Source organism: Rousettus aegyptiacus, unplaced genomic scaffold (assembly GCF_014176215.1).
Source record: "Rousettus aegyptiacus isolate mRouAeg1 unplaced genomic scaffold, mRouAeg1.p scaffold_m13_p_11, whole genome shotgun sequence".
Classification (NCBI taxonomy): domain Eukaryota; kingdom Metazoa; phylum Chordata; class Mammalia; order Chiroptera; family Pteropodidae; genus Rousettus; species Rousettus aegyptiacus.
Window position 1 is genome coordinate 53448010 of NW_023416286.1, and position 22309 is coordinate 53470318.

Here is a 22309-nt window from a genome sequence, read left to right on the forward strand (position 1 = left end):
TCACTTTTACAGCTGAAATTATTCCTAATGCATGGAATGAAAAATCTGAATGGTGGATGATACCTCAATCTCAACATCCCTAAAGTAAAATAACTATTCTTGTGGCTGAAAGTTTATGGCCAACAGATATCACAAAGCATCCCTTTACTTAAGGACTTAAAGTAAAATTAGAAACTCTCATATATTTGAGAATATGTTCTTTACCTAGTTCCTAATTTCACTGTAGTCTTATTGGTTAATTTAAAGGAAGTTGACTGGTAAAGCACAGGAAGCATCTGTGACTGCAACTAGTGTGAATTTACCTTTTGATCCTCTATCAGGCGTCCAGAAGTTTCAGGTGTCAGCTCAAAATTAAAAAGAAGAAAAATAATTATCTTCTGACTTGTCCACAGTTTTCAGTGCATGTCTCCATGCATTTCCAGCCCAACTTCAGATGTAGGGATTAAGAATGGATTATTGTGGCTTAACTCAAAGTTTTCATTTTAGATTTCTCTTTCATCCAATAGTGTGGTTTCCCTGTACCTGATTATTGTTCAGGATTTAGATAAAAGTGAAGTGGCTGGAGTTCAATCAATATGAGACAGAGTGCCATGGATTGGCCTGGGAAGGCATTTGAGAGTGCTATTGAAGCCTGTCGGTCTCTCCTCCTGAAGGGACAGTGTTCTCTCTCTTACAGCTGTGTTCCATCTCTTTTGTTATCCTCAAATAGACTATCGATCCAGTGAGACTGGAAAACCTTGTTCCAATGTGCACTGAGCCCAGAAACTGCCACACCTTAGCAAACATGATGTTCCATTTGGAAATAATGTAATTTCTTATAGTCAGTTTCTCTATATATTTTTACACTTATGAATTAGCTTCAAAATATGCCAATTGTTACACCACCAATGCATTTTATTACATTGCTTCAAGATAAATGTCACCTCTTGAGTTCCTGAAAGAAAATCTACAGCAGTTCCACTGAGCCCTGTTTCCTCCTAAATTCAGTTTTAATATTTTTCTTGTATCTAACATTTTACCCAACCACATTAAAGCCATTTTAATAATAATATAAAACTAAATCTGGATGCATTATATTCCTGCTGTCCTTTGGGACAATTTTCACTGATACAATTTTGGATATGTATCACTTTGAATTTCTTTATATTTTTACTTTTTAAACCATAACCTTTTAAATTGGTGTAGGTAGGTCATATTTTCCTTGCTTTACCCTGTATTAGCTTCTGAAATAATAATTGAAAAGTTTTATTTTATTTTTTTAAGATTCTGAGGTAAAAGCATCACAGAAGCAAGTTTTTTAGAAAATAATTTATCTGCAAGCAGAAGTAATCATATATTGTGAATTTGTAGAACAACAAAATTAGTTTCCAGTAATCTTTGATCATATGTAATCTATATATGTACATATTTTTATACAAAGAATGTATTTCATGTACCACTGTATTAATGTGCATGTTCTATAAACCATAAATAAAATAGAAAATCTAAAAGAATTAAATAAATTTAAATTTAAAATTCATTTAAAAATTCAATTTTAAAATTCAATTTAAAATTCATTTTCAGATTAACTAAAATGGCATTGTGCAGCACCATTTTTAATTTAAGAAAATTATTCTGTTTTTTCTTCTTCGTTTTGTTCTAACAATTTTAAGAAATAATTAAAATATATAGAAGAGTTTCAATAATAAGATAATGAACCTCTGGACAGTCACTATCTATATAAAAGAATTTTTAACATTTTTAACATTTGTGTAAAAATGTGTGTAAATACAGCCAGGTGAAAATAAACTAAAATTGTCAGGACACCTCATCTTTAACTAACTCAGCTTGCCTGTTCTATATATGGAGGACATTCTATGATGTAATCAAAATTCTATTAGTCTAGCCAATAAAATTAATAATGATTTTTAATTACATGTAATATTCAATTCATATTCAAATTTTCTCAATATATGTTATAGTTGTTTTAAAAGTATATATTGATTTAGCAACAAGATTATTACATGTCATTAAATTATGGTCTGAATGATAAATCTCCGAAATAAGTGTAAACATTTTTGATGGGGAAATATTTAAACAATATGTAATCAAATTATAAAGTATTAGAAACATACTTTCTGGCTTTGTCTTTGGGATATTCACGCGTTTAATTTACTGTCTTTTTAATTTTTTTCTGATCAGTATGCTGTGATTAAGGCCACTATTTTAAAATCATCTTTTTTTACCATTTTGAATGAAATTTTAAAACCTTATTTCCACTTAGATCATTTTATCTTCTCTATTTTTTTTTTTTTTTTGCCCTCTTTAAAAATCCCTCCTCTCCCCTTGAGAGCTGGATCTCTGAAGGTAGGGTATCTCCTCCCACACACACTTGGCCCAGCACCCCTGGGGTGCAGGGGCAGGAGTGTGTGGCGGACCAGTGCATCCGGGTACGGGCTGTGGCTACACTTGGGATGTGAACCCAGGACCTTCTGCGTGGAGCCACCCTATCTTCTCTACTTTTAAATGTCATTGACATTACTATCTGATGGTATTATCATGTTTCGCTTCACTTAGAAATTTTGATTAATAAAACTTATGAGAAGGATATTTTGTTACCTGTTCTCTTATTTTTTCTGTTTTTATTTTTTTCTTTGGACGCTCTAAGATTTTTTTAAAATAATTTTTTTTTCTGTTTGAAGATCTTTCCTTAGCCGTTCTTATAGGTATGTTTACTAGCAAAATAAAATAATAATTTTTTTTTTCATCTGAGAACATCTTCATTTCCTCATCATTCCTGAAAAAAATGTTTCCCCTAAGATTCAACTATAGCACTTGAGAAATAATGTGCCACTCCTGCTGGCTTTCATGGTTTCAGATAAGAAAGGTATTGCCATTTGAATTATGTATAGCTAATAAGTCATCTCTCTGTGCTCATAGATTTTTTCTTTGTCTTTAGTTCAGAAGTTTAATTATGATATGTCCTGGTGTAGAGTTTTTTAGTTTCATCATTTTTGTGATTCTCTCGTTTCATTATTTTATTGATTTATGCTTTTCATCAAATTTGGCAAGTTTTCAGTCACTATGCTTCCAAAACTCTATCAGTTCTACATTTTTTTTTTTTTTTTTTACTTTAGCCTCTGGAATTCTAATGATACTAAAATTCGATCTTTTGTTATTTTCCTAAAAGTTTCTAAAGCTTTGGATTTTTTTTTTTTTTTTTTGTATATTTTTCCTCTGTTGTTCAGATTGGGTAAATTCTCCTGAGGCATCCTCATGTTCACTGAATATTTCCTGTAATCTCCAATGGATTTTTGAGTCTATGCGACAAGTTTTTGTTTTACAGTTGTTGCTTTATTTTTAAGTTCTATAATTGCTATGTGTGTGTGTGTGTGTGTGTGTGTGTGTGTGTGTGTGTGTGTAATCTATTTCTTTGGTAAGATCTTTTATTTTTTGTATGTTTCAAAAAAAAAATTTATAATTGCTAGCCGAAATATTTTTAGGATTGTTTCTTTAAAATCCTTGCTAGATAATTCCAACATTCTATTTATCTTCGTGCTGATGTCAATTGATGGTGTTCTCATTCAAGTTTTGATTTTTCTGGTTCTAGCTATAACAGGTGTTTTTCAATCATATCTTAAATATTTTATCTATTATTTAAGAAACTCTATATCCTTGCTATACATTTTTGTTTTTGTTTTGTTTTGTTTTGGTGGCAGTCCCCCTAGACAGGTTCTAGCCTTCTTCGGTGAACTGTGATTCCGCTGATTTCATATTCAAAGGTACTTAAGTTTTTCTTTTCTTTTTCTTTCTCTCTCTCTTTCTTTCTTTCTTTCTTTCTTTCTTTCTTTCTTTCTTTCTTTCTTTCTTTCTTTCTTTCTATCTTTCTTTCTTACTTTCTTTCTTTCTTTCGTGCATGCATGTGTGTGTCTGCATGTGCGTGTGTGCGTGTGCATGTGTGTGTGTGTGTGTTTATCTGACTCTGCTGGGACTCCCACTAGACCCTTCTAAGGCTGCCTAAAGGGAAAAAGGAATTTCCCCAGGCAGGGATGCCTGAAGCTTTCATGCTGGAGAACAGATTTTTTGATCCACTAGGATAAAAAGACTTTCAGGTCCCGGCCGCTTTTGTACAGGATTCTACTTATTAGTGCTGCCTGTGAGCTCTTGTTTTTCAATGAAAGAAGAGAGTTTCAAGTTTCTAGGACAAAATGGCTTCCGGGGCACTTATTTAGATGGGATACCTCTATCTTTGGGAGTTGGGTAGATTTTTAAAAAATGTAGTATCTTGTGATTTATCAAATTATAGAGGATTCTGATAGAGCATAAAAAACATAAATTTTTTGAAAGAATCAATGCTGAGTCTTCATTGTCCGATTATCTGATTTTTAGCAAAATATTAATGTTGACTGTGTAGTGCCCATGGAATCCTAAGAGAGGCCTTCTATAACAATGCATTCTGTGGCCAAAGGCCCACATAAAAAGTTATCAGTTAATTTGTTAATATTTCAATTGTATTTCTTTTTCTGTTTCAAGTTTCTAGACAATATGTTTCATTTTCTCTAAGACAAGGATCCTCAATCCCCAGGCTATGGACCAGTACCGGGCAGTGCCCTGTTAGGAAAAGGGCCACACAGCATGGGCAAGGGAGCTCACAAAGCTTAATCTGTATTTGCAGCCATTCCCCAGCACAAGTATTACTGTCTCAGCTCCATCTCCAATCATCAGGCATTGCATTCTCATAGGAACAACTGGTCCCTGGTGCCAGAAAGTTTGGGGACTGCTATTCTAAGATGGTTATCTGATTTTGATGGGTAATATGTTTAAACTAGTTCCTCCACAAAAGAAAGAAACAAACAAACAAAACACATAGAAATCATACTATTTTTTCCCTTGAATATCCTATGGTAAGTTCATCAAGGAAGGTTCTTATGTATTCACATATATATCCATGTTGGCTTCTTAGATTAACAATATTTTTGGATGGATAAAATTATTAATTAACATTACTGGGCTTCATCTCAGAATTCCTCAAGCAGCTCTTATTACATGCATTATTCTAATCTTTTAACAAAAATTCCCATTTCAATGAATCAGAAGCCGATAATTATTTTCCTTCTTGAATTTGAGAAAACATATATTTTTTTAAAATACACAACTTATCTTTTCATTTTTGTCAAAATATTGGTTTAATTTCTTTTCAAGTTATTTCAAAGGTTTCTTTTTTGCACTGTTTTAAACATGTAAACGAGTGCTCTTCATCTCAACAGTAGAAAATTAAGTCTATAATTTTTAAAAAATGGTATCACAATAGAAAGATAATGTAAATTTGGCCACATACACAAACTTCAAGGACTATTAAATAAACACTGATATATATATATATGTAATTACTTACAGCATTTTAAAAATATATATCTATAATTAATATTTGTGTATGTTTTTGAGGAATGTAAGTTCACATTCTGGTAGAAGAGTATTTTGTAACAGAGGATTAGATTTAAATTTCGGGCTGACCACAGAATTGTGACTCCTCTACCACAATTGACTTATGGCCAGCCCCAAAGAAAGATTCTTAGTGGAGAAAAATTAGGTACGAGATTCCACTATAAAAGAGGCAGTGGCCAAGATTGCAAATACTTTTAAATTCACTCAAATACGTTTTTGTTTTCTCAAATATTTGTTGAATATTTATCTATTCTGCTTAAAACATTATGATAGATGCAAACAAAGCTTTCCTGTTTCCAAATTATAGCTTTAAAGAGTGTAAGCAATGCTTACCGGAGGGTCTCTGCTCCTGTATCCCGTAGGCTACTTTGATCACATCCAGCCAAAAAACTTAGGATTTATTTTGTTATTCAAAGAACCTCCTCTACATCTATCATCACTCTCCATCGTGGTTATTTTTCTGCATGCCTTTGTCTTTTTCTCCAGGATCTTTGTAGGTAAGTAGGGTGGTTAGAAACTTAAATAGCAGTAATAACCATATCCACAACCACAGCTACCAGAGCAACAGCACACACATGCATGCATGCACCTATATATGAACATGCTTCTAAGGCTTTCCATTTGCTGCCAGTATTTTTTTTAATCCTAATGAATTTAAAAGGAATGGTTTGATTACTTCAAACACTGAGGAAGAGATTAAGAGGAAAGATGGGAGATTAGGAGATATAATATTTGGATATACAGAATCACCGAGGCAGTGTGAGGTATTAAGCAACAAAGATATGACGTAGAGCCTTCAATTTCAAAGAGCACATAGAACCCATGATGGCTACGCACTTGATTGCAGGAGAGTTCGTGGCACCAGAGGAACGTTATAAATGCAGGGTTCATCTGGCAGCTCTGTACCTCGGAGGCTGACGCTACACTCTTCCAGCAGCAAACCTCTCTGTGTGCAAAATGGCCTCTAACATCAGGAACAGGACTTGGGATCTAAATGATAAATATACAAATTTATTTTAAGAAAATCAATATATAAATAAAATAAGAACTACTATTACCTATAAATTTTAACCTGAAAATATTTTTTGTCAGAAGAAAAAAGTATGCTTCAATTGCGGTCGCTTTAAAGTATAGATGGCCTCTTTTCCTGAAGATGCACGGACTGGTGATACCTGTTCTGAACTCACTCCTACTGTACCCAGGACTCTTGTTTGTGTATGAAATTTACCCATCTTCAGTATTTATAGTCTTATTCGAAAACGTGGAGAAGAAGTGTGTGAGAAAGAAACTTGTAGTAAATTTTTCCTCACTCATAAGAAAAAAAATTGGTACATTTGAATGAATATACCATGCTAAAATATGTGCTCATTATGTTAGAAAAGATTTGCTATTGCATATAATCAAATTCTAGTAATAATAGTCACAATTTTGAGGACTCCTTCCACCAAAAACTCTTTTCTATCATTATTAAGGTTGGAATTTGGAACTTAATGGCCCATTAAGCTAGCTGCCAGATTCAAGGATATTAACATTGTCTATTCTGCCTAAAATGGACATACATTTCAAAAATATGTTGATTTACTTCTGCTCAAGACAGAAGTACAGAAACGGAATATCAGTTGAGAAGAGAACAGGCCAGAGGAAGTGCTATTTCATTTTCCATTGATGCTACTTTAATGTATGGTTTATTCCATTCCTAAATTTTGTGTCAAAAAATAAATGTTAAAGAAAATTTTAATTCAAATGGCAGTAAATGTGCCTGCTATGATGTATATTTATTGTTCTGCTTATTTTTAAAAAGTCATTTATTTCAAATGGCTTAGAATACAATTTATTATTTCTATATCTTAGAATATGATGTATTCTGGTAGAGTTTTGGAATACAGATATTTGTCTCTTTAGGCATATACCATTTCCATTGCAGGGGTAAAACCAGCTGAATTTTATCCACAGAGCTGAGACTACCATACAGCTCAGGTTTTATATATTGACAGACGAGATGGAAGGAAAGAATACCCATAGAAATCTTAAGCTGAGTTGATAATATTATTATCTTAAGATTAAAGAGCTTAAGAAATAAAATATATCTATTATCATTTTATTTTAAATGCATTTTTTAAATGGTTTAATAATAAAATGTTATATGTTATGGCAAAATAAAATTTAACAAGTTGGTTTTGGACAAATTAGCTTTGAGCAATATAAACTATCTATGGACTAGTATAGTACTCATTGTCTTATACCATTTCACATTACCGATTCCAGCATTTGATTTTAGAAGAAATACAGAATACCCTATTTCTTGAGTTGTGAAATTCTAACCCAGGTTCGGAGAACATATTTTGTATACTTTGTATACAAAAATGTGTGGGGTCTGAATTTGGCTAGAGGGCCATAGTGTCTGACCCCTGATCTAAACCAGAGATGTGCCAGCTCCACGCTTCAGGCCATTTAACATTCAGAGAACCCTGAGACCAAGAAGCTCTAAAGAAGAAAAGGAAAAAAACATATAAAAGAGCTTCAGCCTTCTCCAATGGTGTTGTTCCTTAAGAAATGAACCTTATTAAGATATTCCTTAAAATGTCAAGTATTTTTCTCCCTATACTTGTTTCCTATTAACATTGTGACATGCCATAAAATGTAAACGTATTAGTGGCTATTATTTTTCAGTTACACACACACACACACACACACACACACACACACACACATTAATCATTGACAAAACAGAAAATTTCTTCATGATAATTTCTGATCATGTGTGTATATTTTTGTGGCTGTGTGACCTTGGGAAATTCACCCAAACTTTTTGAAATAATGGTTTCTGAATAATAATTAAAGTTGTCAATGTACTAAGTTTTAGAGTCAACATAAATTCTAATATTTATTAACTATGTGACTTCAGACAAGTTACTTAATCATTCTAAGTGTCAATTTCTTCAGCTACAGTACTAGGGTACTAACAGCTAAGTTACTTGTATCAGTTCTCTACCTCACTTGTCTACTCCAGACTCCTGGGATGTTTCAACCTCTATACCTAATAAAGAAGTGTTTATAGAAGTGTACCAAAATTCTTCATAATAGTAATGTATATGTTAGGGCTTAAGATAGACATGAGGAGTAATTGTAAAGTTAAAAATATCAGATCATACTTTGTCCCACAGGATACATAGCAGGTTATATATATACCAGTTGCCTTTATAATTCTGCATAAGTAAGTTTTAGTACAGCAATCATTGAATTATATTTTCTTATAAACCCAATATCGATCTCTCCCCACATATAATTTTAATGTGTACTGTTCTAGCCTATCCTTTGAATTTATCTTTTATCCCTTTTGCATGCCATAGCTGATCCATTCCATTCAAAAAAAACTTTTTTCCTCTAGAATTTGTTCAGCAAAGGAGGGTTCAAACTGAGGAAGAGAGTTTCATTATTCCTCCGTGTCTCTAAATTAAATCTTCTGCATCCATGGTCATTGTCTGGCCATTCCACTAGTTCTTCCTATTTAAATCACACCATGGCTTTTCAAAAATAGAGCACAGACCCTTGTCTTAAATGCAACAGATGCTAAATTTAATTTGCATCAGAGTTCTGTGAAGTTGTGTGCTGATTGGGAGATTTTATATCTCTAGGTGAATCACTTAATTCTCTCTTCAGATACCTTAATTCTCTATGCCCTGGTACTCTCACCATGACTTCTTCCTGGAAATTCAATCTCCTTAGGTTTATTATCATAGACAAAATTAATACTTCCACCTCCATTTATGTAATCTGATAATGATTCATAGGCAGTACTCAAGAGAAAATGATGAAAGAGAAGAAGAGAAAGAAGGAGCAGGAGGAAGAGGAGAAGAAGATAAGGAGAGCATAGAGAGGAGAAGGAAAAGAAGAAAAACAAAGGTTTCAACATTTCAGATCTTATCTTCTCTAACACTGCTAAGTATCTGAAAAATCCCAGGGGTCACTGCCTTCCTCACTGGTGTGAATGATGTCTGCCCTCAGTAGGCATATGCATCTCCTGCCTGCTGATATCTGGAGTTCAGCTATGGAGCAATGCTCTGTAGGAACGTCGTTACCCACATGAAAAAGTAATACTACTATCTAATCTATCCTGAATTCTGACGTCACATTAACTTTGCCAGTTGGAAATGAGGCAGAATTCATTCTCAAAATAGCTTCTGGAAGAACAAACTAAGTATGAAGAAAGGTTTAAGAAACAACAGTAGTTGTTTCTAGAGAGGGCAGGAAGAGAGACTGAGTGATGTTCAAAGGATAATATAATTTTCAACCCTAATTCTAAATGGTTGTCACCAATGCAGCCAATCATAGAACTGTCAATAAGTGGAAATCAAGGCCATAGGAAACATCTGTAATATATAGAGAAGAAAAAAGCACTAAAGAATTAGAAAACGACAGCAATAAAAATCTTTGCTTTTGTGACTTACCTTTAGCAACATGATTAATGCATATGTGTGTGTGTGTGTGTGTGTATGTGTGTGTATATTTTTTATTTTATTTTTTATTTTTGCAAGAAAACGTCAGTGCTATTAATCCTCATTAAAATTCTCTGGTTTGATCACTAAACTGGAGGTCAAAATCATGCCCGTTATTTAAAATTTTAAAAGAAATTGGATATGTCATAATGTTCTTGCATCTTGCCTTATATTTTAACCTCTTCTATTAGTTCCAGCATTAGTAACAATAAAAATGGTTAGTCACTCTACTAAGTATAAAAAAGTATTTCACATCATTGATTTAACTGTGCTTGATGCTTTCTTTTCCAAATAATAGTTGGAGAAAAATATTGACTAAACCTAGAAATTCTTTATTGCAGTCTCCTTCTTGACTATCAGTGGCAGGAGGTCAATGCACATTTAATCAATTTTGAATTCATTCATGATTGGAATATTGGTAAATTATTTTATTCAACCTGAGAGGTACATTCATCACAAAGAAATTTAGTTGAATTGGACTTTGGCCATTAATTTGAAGGGTCATCATATGGCATAATTAAGTAAATACATAAATCTTATTTTATAAAGTGAATATTACCCTATAGGGATATGCCAGGTTCTTGGTTTACATCCAGACTCCAGAATCTTGGCACAGTCTTGCAGGGCAAATCCTAACTCTTGTGAAATATATGCCTACTATGAACCAGCCTAAGTTTCTTGTGGAATATTCTCTTAGTAATAATTACAGAATGAACTAAATTCTCTTTCCCTTTTACTCAACATAATGTTAACAATATCTAAATGTCTTTATCCATGCAATGTGTAAATTAATTCACTGAATGGAAGTCTAGCAGAAAATATGCAGCCTGGGACTATGATGCAAGAGATATTTTTAAGCTGGTCACTGCTATAGATCAAGAGGTCATTTTTAAGTATTACTCTGCTATTAACATAATGACTTGTCTACGTGTACTGTTAGAGCGTGTCTCCAAAATATGTAAAGATAGGAGAGGTAATAACCAGCTTTTGCAAATTTAAGAACAGTGTTTTAGTTGCTTGGCTTAGAAAATAAGACCGTTCTGCTCTTTTCTCTACTGCTAAATTAAAACCTAAATAGCTGTAACCCTGTACCTCATTGTTCTCATATAGAAAGTAACATTAATAGGTTTTGCAGTAAAAGGATAAGTGAAACATCATGTAATTTTAAAATTTGTAGTAAATGCTTAATAAAAGATATGAAGAAACATGATAGTAATTTTTTATAAAGCTTTTGCTGATGACGCAAGGGCAATAATAAGGTCTGTGAAGCCATACCTGTTTCACAGCTACAGTAAGATTCTTTCCAGTGTTAAGATATGTAACGTATCTAATGATACTTACACAAAAGCAAGAATAAAAATGTGAAATGACATTGCAATCGGCTTTTCGGATTTAGCTTTTCTCCTCTTCCCCATTGGCTATTTATCAGCATATAACACATGACAGTGTATCATTCCTGCTAAGCGGAATCTTTCTGTTCAAGACTGAGATTATAGATTGCCTTTGTTGTTTTAGTAACTGTCACTACATCTTTGGTGTCATTCAATGAATCTTTTTATGTATTGGTAATAACGGTGGTGATTGGTGTTGGCTTTGAAACTGTGACAACCTAGAAAGTGATAAACGTTATACTACAATAAGAAAGGATATTGATTTCCAATTGCATTTTTTATTTGCAGTTATTGATCTTTACTGTAAGTCTTGCAGTACTATTCTGGGTTGAAGCTTTAAGTAAAAAGAGATGAAGAAGAAATTTTTCTGCTATCAGTTGCACATATTTCAGAAGTATTTGCTTGACAATGTTGATCTTTATGAAATGGAGATATGCCACACTTCTAAATTATTTGGCCAGGCTAAAAGGTAAAATAATCTTTACCGTGTACATAAGTTTTTATGACTCTGCAACGATCGAAATTAATATTCAACAAAGTTAACTTAATGTAAATAAAACCCCCATAAATATTATATAACTGTTTACATTCATAAATTGCAAAAAATAATATTTAGACTAAGTCTAAATTTATATAATAGGTTATCAGATGTATAACCGAAGTATTAATTTTGTTCACAAATTCTAATTAACAATCTCATATATATTGCGATTTTAAAACATATAGGTAGAAATAATTCATTTATTTAATAAATGAAGTGACTAAAATTAAGTACATGCTGTGTGCTAAATACCTTACTTTGTGCTATGCTCACACTGCCAAGGAAGAGTGAAGCAGTAACTTCACATCATAGCTTTTGTTCTAGTGAGAATCACCTAATAGTTATATAAGTGGTTCAGCATTCACCAAAACTCACAATCTTGAAAATACTGATATATATTACACACACACACATACATATACACTAAGATTGCCAAATTCAGCAAATAAAAATACAAATATTACATGGAATATATAATTGGTATTTATCTAAAATTCAAGTTTAACCCAATGTCCTGTATTTAAGCAGGCAACCTTAATACATACCTCTTGTTATGAGTTGAATTATGGCTCTCAAAATTCTTATGCTGAAGTCCTAACTCCTAGTACTTCAGAATGTGATCTTTTTTTGGAAAGAGAGTTATTAGGGAGATAATTAGTTAAGAAGAGGTCATACTGGGGTAGGGTGGGCCCCTATTCTGCTTTAACTGGTGTACTTATAAAAAGGGCAAATATGGACACAGACTCTTATACAGAGAAAATGGCATGTGAAGATAAAGATGGAGATCTACACATCAAAGAATTCCAAAGATTGCATGCAACCAACGGAAGCTAGGAGAGAGGCATGGGGAACAACTTCTCTCTTACAGCTTTTGAAAGGAGCTCACTTTATTGACACCTTGATCTTTGACTTCAGGCTTCCAGAAGTGTGAGACAATACATTTCTATTTTTCATCTGCCTAATTTCTGATATTTTGATACAGCACCCCTTAGAAGATGTGTACAGTTCTCCTTAGAGAAATAAACTAAAATAATTTTTTGATCAACAAACATATCTGATTGAAGTATTATTAAATATTTACATGATGCTTATGTTATTTGATAATAGTCTTTTTCTTTATTGGCTAGCTATAGAGAGATCAAAAGTATGATTTTTTCCTAAATGCATGTTTATTCTTTTAATGTCTGCCAACAATTAGGTGGCAGGGCTCACTGTATTCTAGCTTCATACTTAGGAAACTTATCAATCTATTGTACTGCTTCTGATGTAAATTTGTTTTCTTATGTTATCTATAGTTTATTTTTTTTTTTAGAGAATGATTTTCTTATCGAGAGAATATTGTAACTATTACTTTGGACAATATTTCTCTCTCCTTTTCTCCCTCCCCTTTTCTGTCCCTCCCTCCCATCTTGCCCTCCTTCCTTCCTTTCTTTCCAGCTGTTCTATGTATGAACGAGAGCCTGCATTTATACCTGCTGATATTTTCTATCCCACAGTATAGGCTTTTCTCTATAATTTCAGGGTTTTCATTTTTGCTATTTGAGCTTTTTCTATTAGTTCCTCTTTAAACTTGGGTCTTTTCAGTGCCCTTTAAGTAGGTCATTTGTATCTATTTTAAAAGGTCATTGTTCTCAGCTTGCACCTCTATGTCTGCTTCTGTGCTCTGGCAGATCTGCCCCCACCCCTTCAAAGATCCCTACACCTGAGCTGCCTCCCTGCTTACTCTCAGCACTTTTGATAATGGCTGTGCTTATTAAATTTTCTGCACATTCAACTAAATTCTGGGAATTTATGACTATCATGTTTGCTACTTTATCGTCCTTATTTTGCATGCTTCATTTTTTTTAATACTAACTTTTATTTCCTGTGAACTTTATTCCTGCCTGCTTATGTAGGGTATTTGCAGCCATATGTTCAATGGCTCTCTCTTGGGTATCTCTTTTCCATTTGCTCTGCCACATGGCATATACAGTTCAGTTTTCAGATAATTATGACTATTTCACTGAATAAGCATTTAGAATTTGCTTTTGTTTACTTTCACTTCATAAGTGGTTGATAGACAGATAGATAGATTGATTACTTATTTGGTTCCAACACTGTGGAAGAATCTGATATAATTAATTGCAAACAACAAATACATTGGGCAATCACATGGAATGTGGGTCTCACATAGGAGACGCCATTGACCAAGGTGGTCTCTGAAGGATGAGTTCATGAAAAGACAGGAACTGAATAGCTTTACTTGTAGTCCAAAGACCTGTATGTATTGAGAATTTCATACACCTGAACCAACAATTCCTTACAGTCAGCAGGATAAACTTAATTATATCTGACATTGTGTTAAAAGATGATTGCCACCACTAGGAAATGGGGTTATATTGGCACTGGTCAGTTACTGAAGTACAGTTCTGACTCTGTGGAGTCTTGCCACAGTCGCCAAGCCAGATACTGGTCTCCTGCTGTATCATGACTGCGACAATTCTGAGCCTAGATACCTGAGTGGCTCATCTTTGCTCTAGCTAGAATGTGAACCCTGTTCTTACACTAAAGTTTTGTTATAATCCAAAGCTCCCTACCTGGCTCCTGATAGCAAACCTCTTCTACCCTCTGTACTCTGACACTGCTTTAGCGCTTGTTACTGCTGGTTCTGGTCCTGATTCAATGCACACATCTCTGAAAATAGAGTTTATTAATTCTCTCTCACCCATGTGCATGACATCAATTCAGGAACAACTGTCCTCCCCATTGGATTAGCTTGTATATATGGAAAGCAGAACAGATTAAATTAGAAATTTCCAAGTCATCTCAAGCACTGATTTAAAAGTCTAAATAATTGTTTTGTAGCAAAATTTATAGATGAAATAGTCCTCCCTAGCTTAAAAATACTATAAAGAAAGGAAAATTACAACCATTACTATGAAAATTTCAAATTTTAAAGATATATAAAAAATTGGAGTGATATAATAATCTCTATGCACCTACTACCCACATTCAACTATTATTTACTGTGACGGTTAATTTTTTTGTGCTAACTTGACTGACCTAAATGATGTCTAGATAGTGAGTAAAACAGTATTTCTGGGTGTGTCTGTGAGGGTGTTTCCAGAAGATATTAGATACTGAATTGATAGACTGAGTAAAGAAGATATGCCCTCATTAATGTCGAGTTTTCGAATAGAACAAAATAACATAGAATGACAGAATTTGATCTCTACTTGAGGTAGGCCATCTATTTTCTCCTGTCCTCAGACATGAGTGTTCCTGGTTCTTGGGCCTTTGGATTCATACTAGTAATTGCACCATCAACTTCCCTGGTACTCAGACTTTTGGATTCAGACTAAATTATGCAACTAGATCTTCTGGTTGTCAAGCCTGAAAAGGACAAATGGTGAGATTTCTTTGATCCATAATCATATGAGCTAAGTCCTGTAATAAATGTTATTTTATCTATATATCTCTATCTATCTGTATCATCATCAACATCATCTCTCTCTCTATGTACACACACACACACACACGCGCGCGCACACACACACACACACACACACACATCCTATTGGTTCTGATTCTTTGAACAATGCTGAGTAATACAACTGCTCTTAACTAACCTTGTTTTGCCTATTTCCCCAACCATTCCTCCCTCTTCTAACATCTGTAATTATTTTAAAAGAAGTATTCCACATACATATCATTTCATCTTTATACATTTATTTATGTATTTCTAAACTACAACTATATTTTCTAACATAACTATAATATCATTATCTCTCTAAAAACATTAACGATAATTATTTTATATCATCAGTAGTCCAGCCACTAATTCAAATTCTGCAAACTTCCTCACATACTCCCATTAGTTAATTGTTGGAACCAGAGTCAAACATAATACATTTTATAAATATATTTTTGTAAAATTGAAATAATCATTTAGAAAACTAAGTGTTTATTTAGTAATGAGATGCACAAATTAGTAGCCTAAAAAAAAAAAAAAAGAAACTGATGTTTTGCTTTTAATTGTATCATGTCTTTCTTGTGGCTGTATGAATGAAATTCAGCAGGAAATTTGCTCTTACCTTGAAAGAGAGAGATCTTATGTACAATTATATATAACTCTTGGATTATCCAAATGCCTGCTTTTAATATAAGCAAAGTGGTTTGCCTGACATTCCTTCAGGAATATAAGAGATCATTCATTTAGTAGGAAAAAGAAGGCTGTGGATGATATTAACCATTTTATGATACTGTGCAGGCCCACAATATAAACAAATAACCATACAAATGGATAAAGCAGCACTTTTCAAGATATTGTTTAAAAGAAACTTCAATTAGAATACACTGATAAAACAAAAAATTCCATAACCTCAAGAAAAAAAAAAAAAAGGTGGGAGAATTCACAATTGTAATGTTGGCTGGAATCATTATACCTGAATAAAAGTATTTTAGCTTTCACCATGCCTTTTCTAAATTTTATTACTCTTTGCATTCTGACTACTAACCAAAAACAGGATTCCTTCAGATTCCTGGGCAGCTTGCCACTACTTTGGGCCAAGGGGCCAATAAAAATCATTAGCAATACATAAATTTTATCCAGTGGGCTTTCCTGAACATGTGCAAGTGTTCATAAGGTCTGAACACTAAAATCCACATGTTTTGTCTCATCATGTGCTCCTCATTTGCTCAAAATCCGTTATACTCAAATCCGTTATGTGATTATATTGTAATTTATATCAAATGAGAATCAATATACCATTCAAGTATACTAATAAGAATGGTGATTAAATAGACACTTTTGTTAATAAAAGACAGTAGATAATACAAAATAATTCTAGGTTTTTCAAAATTCCTTAGTACAAATGTATATTCTGAATTTAATTTATTCGAGTTAGACTGATATGAACATATTAACTAGAAAATATTAGAATAAAGTAAGCATGTTCATGCTTATAATTATGAGACGTGTTAGCGACTTCACGAATTAAAAAAATCTCTGCCTATTTTTTTTGCATATAAAATTCAAAATTGTCCTTAGACTAGGCTGATTAATTTTCTATTTGTCCTTGTTTTTCTAATTTTTTTGAAAGTAAAAAATATGTTTTATACAAAATATATTTTCATTTAATGTAGGGTTAAAAACACATATAAACACACCCACATATATATAAACATTTGAAAGATTGTGTGAAGTGTATTTACTCTGATGTTTAATTAAAAATTGCCAGTATTGTGACTACCACGCAATATGTAATCATGTTATTTCCAGTAAATATAACCCCCGCTTCCACATGAGTTTCAGTGTTTGCCTAGGGTACATTAAGCAGAAACAATAAAAATAAGAAATAATATTTCAATAATAGAGAATGCAAACTATTTGAAGATAAAGTATTAAAAAATACACACAATGAAATTCTTTTTTAGGTGCTGTTTTAACAAAATTGTCATTACCAACTTAATCTGATTTCTAATAATATGATTCCTTCTGGTGAGTTAACTTTCTGTCCTTGATCCTAGAAATAACAGTCAAATTGAAATTTAAAATTAAAAAAAGAAAAGTAAAGAATATGTCCCTCTTAATTTAAACCAGAAAGTGGCCTCACTTAGTCTGAAGTAATCTAGTGGGAAATATATTTTGGTCATAAACATCTACTTAAAAACATTTTACAACAAACTAACACCTCTTTGTACACTAATAAGTTAAATACAAATTAAGACCAATTTTTTTTTAATTCTATAGAAAATCGAGGACTTTAAAAAAAAAAAAAGAGTTCAGAGAATCCAAACTTTAGGAGTATAGTCTATATCCTGGCAGAATTTTATTAAACTTGTACTAAACAGATGAGTATCTATTTTTAAAAACTCCAGTGAAGACAATGTCTCATGTAAGGGAAGTCCATTCTAATAGTCACATAATCCTGTAATGCTTCAATTATCTTCCATGTATATTAACATATGTTTATTTCAGAGGATACAGTAAAATCAATTTTAAATAAATTAGACACTAGGACAAGAATATGGCAAGAAAATGTATCTTATTTTAAAAAAGATCGGATAGCAGATTAATATTTAGCGTTTAAAATGAAGTTTGTTAGGTTTTTCTGCCCCCCATTCCTGTACTTTTAAAATAATAATTTTCTACCACATTGGGTTATTTATATCACAAAACATCAGTGAGTAAATTAATTTGTTTTTATTTAACTTTAGATATATATTTTCCCCTTAATGAGACAAAAGTCCTTTTCCCCTAAAGCATCTTTTTCAACAATGTATAATGTTTATTTCCAAATAGTAAAAAATAAAGCATTAATAGTAATGATGATAATATTGCGATGATGTTCATTCATTTCTTTGCCTTTTGCTTTTTAATATTAAAAATCATACGCGATTAACATGAAGAGAGGTGCATATATATTTACAATCCTAAAGAATGTTAACACCTAACTACCTGGAAAGTTTTTCTTTAAATTTTGCAGAATAGAATGCCTTTATTAAATTATATATTTTTCTCTAGCATCATCATAAAAAGTTGTTATATGTGGTGGACACTAGGTGCTTTGCTCAAGTGTCCCTTTCAGAGTTGGCGTTACCAACCCTTGTCTCCTTAGAGTTTGGGCTGCTGATTGCTCATATATGAACACTTCACTGGTGACTGCCCTTGGCTTCAGGGAACTCCTGACACCAGGTCAAGCTCTCTCTCATGGATTGATTCACTCTTGATGATTGGCTGATAAGGGATGCCAATGCTAAGCACCTCTATCTGATTTCTAATAACTCTTACCAGGCATGCCAACTCTAGAGCTTACTGTAGAATCCATGGAGCTACAATTGCTCTCATGCAGGGAGCAGCCTCTTTTTTCTCCTCATACCTGCTCTTCTTTTTCCCCTACAGGGGTAGCTCCTAAAACCATCCCCCTATGAAAGTACATATGCTACTATGCTGTTGCTTAGAGTCTTGTTCTATGGAATTTGATCTAAGACACAATAAATATTGCAATGAGAATACGTTGTTTAAAAAGCTATTCAAAAAATGTGTGAATAGAATCTGGCAATTTGTGTTCTAAAGTTGCTTAAATGTCACCTAAAAATGTAACTATTTACTTGACATACTAGAAAATCAACAAGTAAATTTGGAACTTACTATGGGCAAGATGCTGTAGATGCTGGGAATATACCATGATATTTAGTCATTATTTATTTACCAAACATACTGAAGATGCAGTCTACAATCTAGGTGCTTGCAATTTGCAAAGACAGAACACGCATAAAACTATTTTTTTTTGCTGAAATATTGTATTTCTAATATTTTCACCTACTTTATGCTTTTCTCTACTTTTTATTCATAATTATATTCCATATATATTTGCTGTAAGCCACAACACTTTTTAAAATAAATATGTAGGTCATAAGAAAGTGATTAACATGGTGCTAACAGCCTTTTTTTCTTTGCATTTTCTTTTATTAAAATTATTGGGGTGACGTTGGTTAAAAAATCAAATGATTCAAATGTAAAATTTAGCAACATGTTATTAATACGTATTGCATTGTGTGTTCACCTCCCAAAGTTATATTTCCTTCCATCACCTAATATTTGACTCCTTGTACCCCTCTTTATTTCCTCTTCCCTTCTTTCCTCTGGTAACTACTAATCCACTGTCTGTGTCCAAGAGTCTCTCTGTTTATTTGTCATGTATGTTTGTTGCTTTCAGTTTTATATCCCACGAATTACTGAAATCATATGGTTACCTCAAAATCTATCCATGTTGTCACAAATGACAATATTTAATCTTTTCTTATAGAGGAGTAATATTCCATTATATATATGTACCACAGCTTCTTTATCCAATCATCTTTCAAAGGACACTTTGTTTTTTTCTATGACCTAGTCACCATGAATAATCCTGCTATGAACATTAGGGTACATATATCTTCACAAATAAATGTTTTCAAATTTGAGGGGTAGACACCCAGAAGAGGGATCATTGGATCATATGATAATTCTATTCCTAATATTTTGAGGTACCTCCATAGTGTTTTCCATAGTGGCTGTACCAATTTGAAATCTCACCAGCAATGTATGAGGGTTCCTTTTCCCCAAAAATCTCTCCAAAACTTGTTACTTGTCCTGTTGATGACGCCGGTCTAATAGGTGCGAGGTGGTATCTCATTGTGACTTTGATCTGCATTTCCTTAAGAATTAATGAAATTGAACATTTTTTCATATGTCTGTGGGCCACTTATGTGTCTTCTTGGGAGAAACGTCTGTTCAGGTCCTCTTCCCATTTATTAATTAGATTGTTTTTATAGTTGAGTTTTGTTAGTCCTTTATATATTTTGGATATTAGACCCTTATTGGAGGTGTTGTTTGAAAATACATTCTCCTAGTCAAATGGTTTCCTCTTTGCCTTGTTGATGGAATCTTTTGATGTGCAGAAGATTTTATCTGATATAATCCCATTCATTTATTTTTGCTTTTATTTCCCTTGCCTTTGAGGTCAAATTCATAAAATCGTCTCTAAATCTAAGATCCATGAATTTGGTACTTAGATTTTTTTTTCAATTGACAGAAAAAGGAACTGTACTCCAGAGAAAAAGTGATCGGCATTGAGGAACTATCACAAAGCAGGCCATATTCTCAGCATGCATAAAATCATACATAGTTCAATTTAGCTACAGTTCATGTCATAGAATTATAGGGGATAAATTCAAAATGCTACATGGCATCAGTTTGGTTATGAATGCTAAGTTATAGAGAAGAGGATTGAGTTAATAAGAATAAAAGCAAGACAGATCTGATGATGTTTGCTTTATTATTTTGATAATGATATCATAGAGCTTTTTATGATATAAAAATTCAATAAAAAATGAGAGATGTTCACTAAAATATAGTAAACTTATTGAATGAACTTACCTGTATTTTAGTACATAACATAGCCACACAGATAAAATAATTATTTAAAGTGACTTCAAATATAAATTAAAGAAATTGATTCAGTTGGAAAAAAACCACTCAGAATCCTTTATTTTCTAAATTATGTATTTACTAGCTCTGTTAACTATTAAAAGCTTAGAATCAATGAGAATCTAACAGAAATGTATACTCTGACAATTCCTTACCAAAAAGAACCAAGACTCCTTAAAGAAAGGGTCTTACAGTCTGGGGCAGGAAATATGCATAACCTTTTTAGGAAAAGTGTTAGAAAGTAAGAAAAAAAAAGTGTCCTTCTGAGTGCCATGTCTAAAGGACACTGAGGCTATCATGAAAGGATTTCAAGTATCCAAATATAGATCATTTGAGCTCTAACGACAGTAACCACAATTACGATTGATTGAAATATATGGGGTCTGTAATACCAATGAGTTTATAGTGGGATTCAAATAATCTACATTTTAACACAATTTATCAAGTATTTGTATGCATATGAAAGTCTGAGTAGTAGTACCATTCTACATAATTAATATGCTAATGATGTGCAGTTTCTATTTTTATTCCTATCTCTCTTTTCCAATGCTGTATTACTAGCAGTTCTTGTTTTACTATAATGCTTGTTTTAGAGGCCAGTTTCTGCATGTGCCGCTGCAGAGTCTGTGGTTTGTTTAGGTCTTCCTTAAATTTCTTTGCAAGGAAGTATTATAATCAGTTAGAACTTCCCTATATTCACCATTTTACCCTTAAACATTTCTGAGTGGTGCTGAAATGTGAGCTCACCGTTTACTTTCATGCTGTAGGATTCTTATGTTCTATTACTCACATTTCCCATTTCGGCACCACCTAAATCTCTTAAGCTCCTCACCAGGATCCTTTTCGTCCTTGTCCTATGATATGCGTCTATGGAGAACATCAATTCTTGTAAATCTATTTCTGCATTATTATTCTGGCTCTGTCTCTGTAGTCTTCCCTTGTTCGTCCCCTTCCTGCTTTTTTTTTCTTTTTTTCCTGGTCCTATTTGTTTCTTATACTTTGCTTTAAAACAATCTATGTATGTTGCCAAATAGAAAAACAGAATATCTAGTTTGCCATTTCTTTTCTTATATTAAAAAGCATATTTTCTCAGTTATGCAACTAGTGACATCTTAAAATGAAAGTAAGCCTTATTTTTCATTGATTACATTAAAAATTTAAATTTCTTCCTGTTCTAACAGGAGTTTTTTACATCTTCCATATGAATTCCAAATTTCCAGAATTGTGTGAAATAAATTTTAGCTATTGCAATAACATGATGAGAAGTGATATTTTTCTCTTTATATTAGTTCTTCATTTCCTATATATCCTATTAATTCTTTTGTCTACTTCAATTTACTGGAATTCTATTTCAGACAATTCTCATGTGTATCTTAATGTACTTTCTCATGGTACATACTAACAGATTGATTTTAGAGTACTTTTTGCCTAGATTCAAACTTACTCAAATTTTTCTAAAAGTCAAGTGGAATTTTCTTCTTCAAATCATGAAATTCCCCATGCA